Here is a 14,519-nt window from a genome sequence, read left to right on the forward strand (position 1 = left end):
GGAGAGGAGCCTGCACATCCTGAGGACTCCAGTGATGATACGGAGCACACACCAATCCTGCACAGGAAGCGCACACATGTGCCCCCACTGCCTCCATTTGAGGATGACATACCGGCCACAGGGGAGGACAGTGACAGAAGAGAGGGGAGTCAGGGTGTGTCACACATGCCCAGTCAGGACACACCAAGGCCAAGCATTCCACCACAGGATACATGCAGGTCAAGGCCCAGGAGCAGCACTGCCACTGAAGCGGAGGAAACCGTATTTTCTGGGCTGGAACACAGCATGCTGCAGGAACAGCGCCTGCAAAGTAAATCTTTGAGGTCAATAAATAGGCAGCTATGCCGTATTCACAAAGATCAGCGAAACATGGGGGAGGGCATCATGGCCATGGCATGTGCCATCCGTGACCTGTGTGACACTCTGAGGCACAACCAAGCCGCCAGTGAGAGGACAGCCCGACGTGCCAATGCACGCCTTCACACATATACCAAGGCCGTGAACCGCCTCTGCACCACCACCAGCACTCTGACACGCAGAAGCGTCACAATGCAGGTGGAAATGGCACACTGCTGTCAGGACATAGCCAGAGGGCTAGCACAGGTCACCAGTGCAGTGGAGCAGCTGCAGACGGCCACCTCAGGTGGCAGCGCTCTCATGGCCTCTGGCGAGAGTGAAGAAACCTCCAGTAGGAGCAGCATCACTCCTACATTGTCTGGAGAAAGACGATGCAGTTCGAGACAGGGTGCAGGAGCCAGGAACACCATGGAGGGCACTCAGCCTGGACGCCAAACACCACCAATGCGTCACCGAAGGAGGTGAACTGTCCAGTGACAATGAATCAAAAAAGGGTAAAGTAACCCAACTATGCAGATTGCACAGTTACTTGTGCCGTACCTGCACTGTGTGCATAACATGTGCTGGGTACAGGTACACTTTTAATGATTGTGAAGTGTGAATAAACACAGCACACATTAGAAAGATTTTTTGTCTCATGTCATCATTGCTCACCTAGAAGTAGTTTTGTGTGATCTCAGTCCGTCTCTGGCGTCCAGCAGCTGCCCCGACTCCTGACGCTGGTCTGCCAGGGGGAGCAGGGCAATCGTCATCCGATGTGTCTGTATCGGTCACATCAATTCTGGTGCCTTTCCTCATAGCCATGTTATGGAGCATTGCACAGCTTGCCACGATTTTACAGCAGGTCTCAGGGCTGTATTGCAGTGCGCCTCCACTTTTATGCAGGCACCGGAACCGGCTCTTAAGGATTCCAAACGTATGCTCAATGACGCAGCGTGTAGATCTGTGTGCCCTGTTGTATCTCCTCTCACTTGCATTGGCTGGATCCAGATACGGGGTCAGGATGAAGTCCCGCACTGCATAGGCACTGGCACCTGCAGGGATAGACACAATAGGTAAGTCAGTGTCCCCACCCTCCAGTGATGTAGTGGATGTATGGATGTGCGCCATGTATTTACCTAACAGGTATCCCTCCCCAAACTCTCCAGCACTCAGACGTCTGTGTATTCCACTGTGTCTAAAGATGAAAGAGTCATGTGTACTGCCAGGGTATTTGGGTACAATGTCATTGATGATATACTTTGCGTTGCACACAATCTGTATATTGAGGGAATGGCAGCATTTACGGTTTCTGTAGACATATTCAGTTGCTGATGGGGGTGTGATGGCAACATGGGTCCCATCGATGCAGCCAATGACGTGGGGGAAACGTGCAATCTGGTAGAAGTCAAGTTTTGTTTGCTGTAATGCCTGTTGGGTGGTGGGGAAGTATATGTGATGTGAGAGCCTCTGTAGCATTGCATCTAGAAAGGCATGAAAGAAGTGCGAAAGTGCACTCTGTGACACCCCACCAACCTCCGCTATGACCCGTTGAAAACTCCCTGATGCCAGGAGGTGCAGGGAGCACAAGACCTGCACATGTGTGGGAATTGTTTGTGTCCTGCGTATAGGGTGTTCCAGGTAGGGTTTCAGCTCCTCAATCAGGTCCAATATGGTCTGTGGGTGCAGCCTGTACTTGTCATGGATGTCCTCTTCAGTGTGCTGGAACAGAGTGATGCGCAGCCTGAATATACGTTCCTGTCTCATTCTCCTCTGTGCAAGAGCCCGAATACACAGCCTCCTGGCTATCACAAACAGTGCTGCCATTGTGGTTTGTTCTGTTGCATTGTGGGGTGGTATAAGTACCTTGCACCTGTTTACCACCTGCATGCACTTGGTGTTAATTGCGATTTCTTATTTTGCGAATTTCGTTATTTCGCAATTAGCGAGTTTTTCATACATTTGCTTGCGATTTCTTAATTTGTGATATCCTTTTTGCGAATTTCGCAAATTGAGAATATCGCAATTTAAGAAATCGCAAGCATAATCGCAATTTTGGAGTTTCGCAGCCTAAGAAATCGCTAATTTAGCGATTTCTTAATTTGCACTAGGAATGTGTGTCATACATATGAAATTGCGAATATTTAGTCGCAAACGCTGTTTTTTGTGATTCGCAGCGTTTGCGACTAAAATTTGGTTTCATACATATGCCCCTTAATGAACATTTTGCAGAAGTGGGGAAACATTGACAAGTGGAGAACTAGGTGGACAAGAAAGAAGGAGGAACCACAGGCAAAGGAAGCTTCATCTGCATTCTTGTTAAAAGAATCAGAAAAAGCAGAAAGATTGTGTCCCATGAGAGAGGTTCCTGGTGGTAGATATGTTCATGTTTCATGGAGCAGACAGGATATTTTTCATTTAAAAACGATTTCCCTAGGTTAAGAGAGAAGCCTGTTCAATGGTACAAACAGGTTGAAAGATTTGTGAACGTTTCAAAGGTTCTGTTGAAGGATCTGGATGGTCTGGTTGATATAGTGGTACCTGTTCATTTATGGACAGAGTGTAAGATCACAGTTGATTGGCCAGGTGAGGAGTATGCTAGAGACTCGAAAACAGGAGCCCCCTCAGATGAGGTGATGAAGAAATATCACCAATTGATTACTTTTCTGAAAGGGAAAATCCCTCCTAAAGAAACAGATTGGGTAAAGATAGATAGAACAACTCAAGAGCCAAATGAGTCTGTACATGCATAGTATGAGTGGTTGCTACAGGTGTTTAAGCAGTATAGTGGCTTTGAGAATATTGGTGATAAGGATATGGGACATTTTGTGTATCAGTTTGTGTATGGTTTGAAACCGGAGATTAGTCAGATGATTCAGCAGCCCATGTTGTGCTGGCAGAGCAAGTCGATTGACGAAATTTTGAAATATGCAAAATATTGCAGGGATGACATTGAGGCGAGGCATAGAAAGTTAAAAGAGAAAATGATGTGGGCACAAGTGAAATTGGCAGAACAGCAGAAAATTAAGATGAACACCCAGACTGATAGTCAGGTGAAAGAACAGAGTCAGAATGATCAAGCGGCAAATGGTGGTAAATTAAGAGGATGAATGAATGGACAGGAAGCAAAGAAGAAATGTTCTTGTCATGCGTGCGGAAAGTTTGGATATTGTAAGAACGAGTCAAAACAACAGGACAACAGCCAACGCGTTTCGTTCCTTTTATAGGAACTTCACCAGGGCATAAATATCTTCTGTAATTCACGTCCCACTTAAAGTATCAAGGCGATAGCCAGCCCAACGATGTAGATAGTGTAGGATCTGAATCAGGCCAGAGCGTGTAAGTAACCCTAGACAATATCGGCACAGTATTCCGACCAGAATCAATTGACTGTGGTAGTTCCCTCACAAGTGTCTGACGGGAATTTTGTAACTGAGTTCATTTTTCCACATGCACAAAGTTAATACGTAGCTGCCCGCAATACCCCAGGACGAATCAAGCTATGATATACTTCAGTCAATAGAATCGCGAATGCCTCGTATTTCGGCGGCCATTGATAAGCCCAAGCCAGCAGTAAAAAGGAGCTAGCGGGTATTACAACTAGTGAGAAGTTTCTTGTGCACTGGCTTTCTAATTACCTCGAACACTTTCATCTGTTAGATATTTACCAAGTGGGCTTTAGGCAGGTTTGGGAATTGAGACTACATTTTTGACTTAGTGGAATAATCTCAATTGAGATCACATTGATGGCGCTTCCACCTGCCTCATCCTGCACAGCTTTTCCACCACTTGTGAAATACTTGACTGTTCCATTTTAGTCCTGCTTACGGAGGAGGCAGGGCTGCTGGAGAAAGTCATGCTCTTCTTTGCCTCCTTCCTTTGGGCAAACTCTTTGGCACTTCCTTTTTTCCACTTGAAATCCCTCTGGGTTACTTGTGGAGTTTCTCATTGTCCCCCATTTGTTTGAACATCTACCTGTGCCCCCTTGCCAGCTTAATATGGGAGCTTTTGAGCTCAAGGCAAACACTTACGCCGATAACATGAAACTGTTTCTAGGAATTAAAAACCCTACTGCCAAAATCCTAGATAGGATGCTAGGATATCTGTCTGCCACCCTGCTTTGGGTGAATGGCAACTTCCTAAGGCGCAATGTCTCCAAACGGATGTTTTGCTGGTGGAAAATTAGTCTTCATGGCCCCATCCTTATGGTACCCCTCCTTCTAGCCCCCTTGTATGGGTGACCAGCCTCCCTCAAAAGACAAGGTGGAAAACCTTGGTTTTTGGCTGGATAAAGATATATATCTATATATAGAGACCTAGATCAGGTCAGTGGTTTCTTCCTGTTACTTTCAGATGAATCTCGTGAAGAACACATTTTCTGTTTATTTTTCTCCACCTGAAAGCTTGTGTGGTTAATGTCAGTATTATTTCTAGTATGAAATATGCTAATGCCTGCTAAGTTGGTCCTCCTTAATATACTCATTTGTAAACTGCGAGGAGTCCATAATATGCCAGTTCAGCATGTTTCAAACTTTAGGCAATTTGACAGGGTCAGTGAGACTTGGTGTCAGCTACACTGGCTTCCAGTCTCCAGGAGGATCCACCACAAGGCGCTTTATTTTGCCCACAGACCCTTTTACGGGATAGCACCCACCCTGCTTCAGCATCTGTTGCCAAGTGAACTCTTCATTCAGACGTATTCCTTTTTATGGCCGTACCCAGTGCTTAGTTTATAGAAAAATAATTGCGGGTGCCCAAAGCTCTGCTCAGAAGCCCTTGGCTGGCACCGACGTGCCGAATAATTTAGCTGCATAGCCTGGAATCCACCTCATGCCTCTTTAATGGAACACCAGGCTGTCCCAGCACGTTTATTTTACTCTTGCAGGTTCTTGTTTTCTCTCTTTGCGACGGGTTATCTATCTCTTTCTTCTTCTTTCACCTTTGGGTGTTTTCTTTCTCTTGCTGTGGTGAAATGTCTGATGAGGAGCGCCGGTCTCCAGAAATGAGAGCCAGTGAACCTCACCGGCAACCACTGGCTCAAATTAAGCACTGGATGCACCACAGTATTTAAGGTCTCCTTGTGGAGAACACTCCTTTTTTGCTGTTGTGCCTTTGCTCTGTGCTCTACCTTTTATTGTTTCAGATAGCGAACCATGGTGTGGTCACAAAGGCCTTTAATACACCCCTAGTTCTGTTGAGTCTCTGTTATTTATTCTTTACACTTCATAGTCAGTTCCAGCACCATGATGCCTTTGAGAGTTCATCTGCGGTGTACAAATGCTATTTCATGTTTTCATGCATTTAGGCTTAAGCCCTAGTGCTAAGTGTCTACACTGTGGAGTGCATACACTGCAGAAATACCTATTTACATAATATCCCATATCAAGATCATCATGTATGTCCAAGATAACTTCCTTGACAATTTGCAGATCAAATCTACGTAGCGTAAAAGCAGCTGCTCACTAGGTTCAAGATGCATCATCCTGGATCTGAAGATTCTTTGTCCTTCTCCTCCCCAGTCTCTCATTGGTTGGCTGCTGGTCCCCTTCTGAGGAATCAGACAAAAGATGAAGTGGAACCCATTTATAGCCTCCATGTCAGGGGTCTCCAACGAGTAGCTCGGGAGCTACTGGTAGCTCGCCAGTACCTTCAAAGTAGCTCTCTGAGGTGAAGTCAAGTCCAGTATCAATTTCAGAGTAGGTGCCTATTAAAGAAGGCAGCACTGATCATCTCAAGATGCTAAGAGTGACAGCCAGCCAAACCTATCACAGTAACTCATACTAACACTCCAACACACACTGTGCCAGCTTATAGGACCTGCTACATGACAGTCTGTATACAATCTCAATATAATTAAGCCACAAGGAGATTGACCATGTTACAGTCCCTCCTTTATCAGTCACAACATGTGTGTGAACAGTGCACCATCACAACAGTATGGCAGCAGTAGCCTGAGCTGTAATTAGTGCTGACCCACCAAAGTGCGGGACTGCAGGAGTCAGAGTGAAAATGTGTCAGTTAGATGCATGATCAGCTCAAGACCTGAGGAGAACAGGGTATGATCCAGACCAGAGAAAATTAAGAGATTCATCAACATTTATGTGCGTGCCCATAATAAACACTGTTACTTCCTAAAACTATGTCTGGTGCCAAGAATTGCCAAATATATATGCTAGCCCCATCATAAGAGTGTTATATTTGGCATATTTGTGTCCATTCTTGACATAATAGTGCCAATGGCATAATTATGGTCATCCTTAACTATCTTAGTATTTTTTGTGTAGTTGTGGTATGCTGGCAGCCATCATAGACCTACTCTGAGCATGACTGGCCTATATGTACCTATTCATGGCATATTAATGGTCATGACTGATATGTGGTCTTATCCCTGATCCTTCTGGTTTCCAGCCTTGGCACAACTGTGGCCCTAGTTTAATGGTGGGCATTACTGGCATAATCCAGGCATCCGTGATGCTATGGTGAGCATCCATTATGATATAATGGGGTAACGGACATGGGTAACGATTGGTATAGGTCAGGAAACAACGGTCCTAGACTTCTTTAAAGCTACAATTCAGCTATGAAAAACATTCATTAGTTAAAGGGCATCCGGTACATATAAAATTAGCATTGTATCATTAATGTACCACCATTTTCTTTACAATTCAAACATGTATATCCTCAAAAGACACAAAGGCATAAAATATCGCTCCAATAGTGACTGTTTATTATTTAGTTACTTTTATAACAGATCACCATATTCAATGCTCCAAATAGAGAAAGAGGTTGCTCCAACCAAGGGGAGTGTGAAAAAGGAAAGTGCTTGTGAGGTAGGACAGATATGAAGGAAGGGAATCCAAAAGGCAAATTCAATAACCAATCAATTACACATTCTGGTATCCTTAGTAAAACTGGTCGTGGCTCATAGTGGCAGAGGATATAAATTACCCTCATTGTACCAGGGTCGAAACGTCGACACTCTCCCCCAGTGGGCCTGTACCTGATATCATCCCAGCCCTGCCTTTTCACAGATGAATGTTCTCTGTGCGTCATCAGAAAATCATTAAATGAATATTTGTAAATCCATAAGGGACAGGCATAGCTGTAAAACTGGCGCCACAATGAAGCAAAACCAGTTTTACTAAAATGTCTCTATTTGGAGCATTGGATATGGTGATCTGTTATAAAAGTAACTAAATGATAAACAGTCACTATTGGAGCGATATTTTGTGCCTGTGTCTTTTGAGGATATACTTGTTTGCATTGTAAAGAAAATGGAGGTACATTAATGATACAATGCTAATTCTATATGTACCGGATGCCCTTTGACTAATGAAGGTTTTTCATAACTGAATTGTAGCTTTAAAGAAGTTTAGGATCATTGTTTCCTATACCAATGGTGAGCATCAATGTCATGACTGTAATAACTGGGAATTCAAAGTAGTCTGTCCATATGAGGCATTTGTACATGGAAGTACACGATGATAATGACAAGCTGATGTGTTGAGACTGTGCATTTCTAAAAAACTGAAAACTGATATTTTAAAGGCAGGTTTAGTTTTCAAAAATGGGGTTTCTTCTGGAAAATTGAGTTTGTGTGCCCACAGTGGAAAGTAGTATTAGATAGAAAAATGTGCATTTTCAGAAACTGGTGAATGATAATTCAAGCTGAGCTGGGGAGACGTACTGCTTTGTGCCACTGGGCATGTCAAGATTTGAATGTTACTTCATAAGTCAAGGGGAGGCATTTAATATTGAAGAACTTTTTCCCAGCATTTCTACTGGTAACCGCACTTAGTATACTTGGGTGGTAACCACTGAAAATCTTTCTGTGGGTGGTCATAGTGTAGTCACTATTTTACAGGTATAAAATTTGCTAGTAGCTCGGGAAGACTTTCCTTGAGGAGAAGCAGCTCTCACTACAGAAAAGGTTGGAGACCCCTGCTCCATGTTAACCCCTTCAGTGCCACGCCCTTTCCTCGCCCTGTGCCGGGCGTTACATTAGCGGGCGGGGTTCATGACGAGATAGTCTCGTCATGGGCACAGCGCAACCGTGCTCCATGACGACACTATCTCGTCATGGGCACTGAATAATAATCAGTGATTACACCTTTTTGGCTGATTCCTATTATAACCTTTTCTGCGGAAAGAAAAACAGTTGCAGCACGTGTTACAAGGAAGCATTTTCAAGCCATGCCAGCACCAAACGTTGGAACTTGCATCTTGGTTGTGCAGTGCCTAATTTATACTGGTGATTGCAGGGGGTTGAACAGCGGCATTCATTTTTGGGGACTGGGACATATTGTTCAGCATACGACGTTGACCCAAAGCAAAATAGAGAAAGGCAGAAAAGAAACACGGGGCAGGAGAAAGATGCAGAAAACAAGATAAAGAGAGAATGTAAAAATGAAAAATAGCCTAGAAAAGTCAGATAAAAAGAGAGGAAGTGTAGAGTGGTGGCAGAAAGAGGCATAATAATACTAATTCAAGTCCTTGTATATATGCAAAAACAGGACCCAACCTATAGACCCCGACCACCTAAGGCCGCCAAAATCCCCATCAATGATCCTGCCGCTCTTTTCCATGTTGTACACGTCTCACATCACCTAGGTGTGCATGGCCACGTGCACCTCTGATGCAGCCTAACAAGAAATGATTTGATGGGAGAACCCCACAGGCTCCTAACGTTTTATTTCCCCCATGTCTTGATTTGTGATGGTATGAAAAATTGTGATTACATTTAATGGGTTTCTTCCAAATCAAAGCCTTTGGCTGTCTCACCATTCAGGGCTTATAAAAACGCTCACAAACAATATAGTTAGCTTGAAACTAGAAATAAAAACCCCAGGATAGATTAAAAAATACCTTATTGCTTGTGCAGCATCAGTAAAACGTTTACATTGCTTTGTTTCCACAGAAATGTAAATAGCAATTACAATGCGAATCAAGCAACGATTCTGTATACCTTGTAATAATAAGATTGCCTTTGTCTCTCTGCTTCCAAGGCTTTCAGCTTATAGTTATTTAATTTCGCGACCCATCTCTTCCTCGTTTCAGTTTAATGTGCAGAGATTTTTTTTCAGTATTTTTATAGATGCCTTTGTGTTTTTTATTTTAGCCTCTGCCTCCGTGCTTCCCGGCATCCTTTACTGTGCTCCCTCTACTTCTTCACTTCGGTGGTTGCTTGCTTTAGTGTATGTCCAAAGTGTCTTTATGATTCGCCCACTGTGTCCTTTTGCCAAGTCTGTCAATTCCTTCCTCCCCTCTATTCGTTGTTATCCACCGATGCCCCTTTATTTCGTCGCCTCAACGCCTTGCCCCACGTCCCCTCTGTTCATTTGTTATGCCTATTTGCTTATTCACCTTTGGTCTTTGCTCCTCTTTGTTTCAGCCTTTTTAGTTTACCCTCTGTCAGTTTATGTATTTTTCACTTCTTGGTTTTCACTTTGCTTGGTCTATTTTGTTCATTTGTTAGTGTTCCCCCAGCCTTTGTCTCTGCCTCTTTGTTTCCTTACATTTACCTATGCTTAGGCCGTCATGCCACTTAGCTTTTTACACTCACTTTGCTTTTCTTTCCCCATTCATTTTCCCCATTCTTATGTTCCACGTTGACTATAATCGTTGATTCATTTGCTTTTTCTCCTGTGTCCTTAATCTTCATGCCCTCTGTCCATTTGCCTATTATTGTCTACTGTTAGGCCTGGCATCCTGGGTGTGATTCTCCACTAACTTTTTGCCTTCGAACCTCCTGTTTCATTGACTTCGTTTTTGCTTTTTACCACTGCTAACCAGTGCTACCCTGCTTGTGCTCTCTCCCTAAAATTGGCAGAATTGTCTTACGCCCAATTGTGGCACATCTAATTTACTACTCATCCTTAGCACTGAATCTTACATTGACCCATGCTTTTTATTTTTTCCCATTTGATTCTGACCTGTGATGTCTTCCCCTCATCCATTGATTTGCCTCATCGGTCTCCCAGATCTCACCCTCGAACAATAGTTACATCTTAATTAACCCTTTGATCTTTCCCTTTTTTCTGTTGAATTGCTCTTATATGTGGCTAGTGCCATTGGTCTCTCCCGATGTCCCTTGATTCTGCCTCATCTGTGCCTGTAAGCTTTACAGCTGTCCGTCAATCATGCCCCCCCTGTGGTTTTCGCCTTGTTTTCTGGCTTTTGTTTCTACCTAATCTTCACCTCTGTCCTTCGATTTTGCCTCATCGCTGCCTTTGAAGTTTACCACTATTCTTTGATTGTGCCCCCTCTATGCTTATCATTTTATCCTCCAGTATTGGATTCAATCAATATAAACTTTATTTGGTTCATAAATCAACCATAAAAGCATGTACAAGCTTAAGCTTAAAAATACATAACAAACCAGCAGTGCACAATCATGAAATACAGAAGACCATTTAATACAGTACTACCAAATACACTTGAAACTACACAATAAATTACATGAAACATGCTGTACCCACACAGTACTAATATCAGATCCTGAAAATCTAAAAAGCATCATAGATTGCCCGGTTACTCAAAGTGCATTGTGCCTCGTGATCGCACAGAGGGTGAAGAAATAGGCTTACACATAAACAGATCTTTTCATCTGAAAGTTGCTGAAGAAAATAGTATGACTGAACACAATGGCTTAATCTCTTAAGTTTTAAAAAAGGAACTAAAAACATCTTGGTGTAAATATTATAAAAATCGAATAAAAAAGAAAATTAAGCATTGATTGGCTAGAAAAATGATTGCATGGGCAAACTTTGCATTCTAATTTTTACTGATATCCAAACAGGAAGCAAAGCTGCTGAAGATAATAGTAGGCCTGAACACAATACCCTAAATTCCAAAATTTTAAAAAGGAACTAAAAACCTATAGTAGCATCAGCATATTGGGCCTCATGAATCAATGTATTTAATTTAGCTTCCTCCAGTCACTGAATAACCTCATCTACCATATCAAACCATCTAGGTCCTCCGATGGATCGTGTTCTGTGCTGAAAGCAACTGGAATATTTTGGGAATGAGCGAGTATCATATAAGGACCTGGAATAGATCATCGCCAATATTAAAAAATATGAGCAATCTCCCAGGCAAAACCCACTCTTAACTAGTTGATCATCAAATCATCTTTGAATTTAGCCGCAACCAAATAAAGAAACAGAATCAGTAGAATCTTTCATCATAATATATTTCAGTTTAAGAATCAAAGGATTAGCATACAGTCTTAATTTCAAATTTGAGGGTGTTTAATAAGCATTTGCAAATTCTGCGAGACTCATAATTAAAGAGCTATCCACCTCAGCTGATGGAGATTATATTGCCTCTAAAATAGTGAATTAGCAGGAAATCAGTTGAATCTTATACCAAACCTCTAGGAAGGTTCAGCAAATATTGAATGACCAGTTCCAGTTCATAGATACAGTCACCTGGCTCTGTCTGAACTGTGGCGTCAATGCCACAGCTGCTCTATTATAAACCCTTTCAGCCTAGGGTTCCACTACGATAGCATACCAGCCAGCAGCAAACGCTGTATTTCGTCAAAGTTGGTATTGTTACTAGAAGTCTCACTCGTCAGTCTCTGTACCGCAAGATGGGTAAAGGGGGTGACGCCCCTTAGATCAATATTTAGGCAATTATACTCCATCGATTTCATGTTTACACCCCTTGACATCACCAAATCTGTCCCATTGGTCATTCTTGATAGAATGGGATTATGTAGTACAAATCTGGAAGGATTAAGTAATCCATTCCAAGCAATTTCCTTAGGACCACTGTAGTATTGTAATACGATTGTTTGTTGCATTTAGAAAGTAGGCGAGTCCAGGCTCTCATTTCTTGTCAGTCCATTCTCAAGCATTGCTCTAGGAAGTATCACTTTAGTTGCAAGTCTAGTCAAGTAAGCTGCAAACGTGAAAGGAGATGATTTAGTGGTAGAACACAAGTGAATACTTCATGATAAGCCCCCTTAGGCTTCAGACTATTCAGTTCATAAGTGCATACTAGAAAAGGAAGCAAAGCTTGATGCCTTCATGAAACACAGCCCATGCACAATGAAATTGTGCTAAAATATGAATCTCACATTACGGAGAACAGTGAATTAATTCTTCAATTAAGCATCACTTCATTATAAATGGAAATTAATTCATGTAAGTATGAGGTACTCATAAAATTTTAACACACACTATCATTTTACATATAATTTTGTAAATCCCTTTTGCAAGTTGTATGTTAATACATCATACAGGAATTTAAAAGCACACTCGGAAATAAACTTTCTACGAAGTGCAAATAATAAAATTAACTTGGGTAGCGCCTACTTCTCTCGTCAATGCTCACGTAATGCATTCTAGTGTTATTATCTTCTTTCTAATACATAAAGCAATTTTATTCTGATATAGAAATTTCTGTATTATTATTTATTTACCATGTTTGTCTATGCAAATGAATACATATCACTAAGATGTCAAATTTCACATCAACCTATTGTGTGTTAGGCGTTATCAGAAATGTAGCATCCTGCATACTTTTAAGATGCAGTATCTAAATCAGAACTTTATTTGTGTGTTTCTTGGAATAGGGTAACCTAATACACACTTTGCCATTATCATGTAAAATAGTGTCACAATCCATATTCTATGCAGAAATTGTAGTAATAATGATTGATAACATTTCTGCTCCATCAGTACATTATAACCAAATACACTTAAAAGTACACAATAAATTACATAAAACATGGTGTACCCACACAGTACTAAAACCAGATCCTGAAAATAAAAAAAGGATCTTAGATGGCCTGGTTATTCAAAGCAAATTGTACTCCGTGATCGTACAGGGGTGTGAAGAAATAGGCTTACACATAAACAGCTCTCTTCATCTGAAAGTTACTGAAGATAATAGTAGACCTGAACACAATGCCTTAAATTCCTAAGTTTTAAAAAAAGGAACTAAAAACCTCTTGGTGTAAATCTTATAAAAATCACAGAAAAAAAATTAAATGAAGCATTGGTTGGCTAGAAACATTATTGCATGGGCAAACGTTGCTTTCTAATTTTTACTAATATCCAAACTGTAAGCAAAGCAAATATTTACTCATATCAGCTCTGAAGCAAACAGTAATGAATGCACCCGGTGTCCTCTAATATTCCATAAATAGATGATAGGAGAGAGTTCAGAACTTAGGTGCAAATAGCTAGCAATAGATGTGCTCAGGCATCTAACATTTTCCCTGCCCACTTGTATCTATGCCAGTAGTAATCCTTGTACTTGCTTTCTGTCACTTGCAATACATGATGCCCTATCAGAAGAAATCTCAATTCCTCTAATCTCCTCAAATCAATTCTTGACCAACACCAGCCAAGGGATTAAAAGAGCCTTGTTGCATGCCAAACAATCAGTTATTATGTCCCTAGTTAATGATGCCTCCTCTTTCTTCCAAACAGAAAGCTAAAGGGGGGTTTAGTGCAAATATAATCATTCAAATAATTTGCACCCGATTTTCTTCCTTCTACAGATTCACATGATCTTGTATGCCCCAAATTTCTGCCCCATACGTTGCTATTGGAATGCATTGGGCAGTTTAAATCTATAGCAATGGGCAAGTGCCCTGCCACCTGACGGGCAGGGAAGACTAAGAAGGAATCCCACAACTCTAGACAATTTTGCTCTTTCATAATGATACATGAGGGACCCAGGAGCCTGAAGAACTAAAAGGCATACCAAGATAAAAAGTTCCAGTAATCATTAATCAAAGACTCCCTCCTCGGATCTTCATGAGTTTAGTGCGCTAAGGGCCAAAGCTTATAATAAAAGATTTGGCATAATTTGCTGTTAATTCAATTAATAGAAGATCAGCAATAAAATGCTTTGGGAGTGTGAGCAATACGTACGGCGTCATCTGCATACAACAAAGCAGGTAGCGGAGAGAAGGTTACTGTAGGGACATTGGGAGTACTTCAAATTAATTCAGAGGCAAGTTTATTAATGTAAAGAATGAATAACAAAGGGCCGAAGGCGCACTGTTAACGGACTCCATGACCAATATTAATTACGTTTGATACCTCGCCATTTTGCCCAAGCCTGACCCTGGCTTTGGTGTTAGTGTGTAGCGATACCAATAAATGTACTTAATAAGCATCCACGCTCATCACAGAAAGTAATTGCCACAGCTTTGGCCATTT

The sequence above is a fragment of the Triturus cristatus genome, chromosome 7, assembly GCF_964204655.1.
Source record: "Triturus cristatus chromosome 7, aTriCri1.1, whole genome shotgun sequence".
Taxonomy (NCBI): domain Eukaryota; kingdom Metazoa; phylum Chordata; class Amphibia; order Caudata; family Salamandridae; genus Triturus; species Triturus cristatus.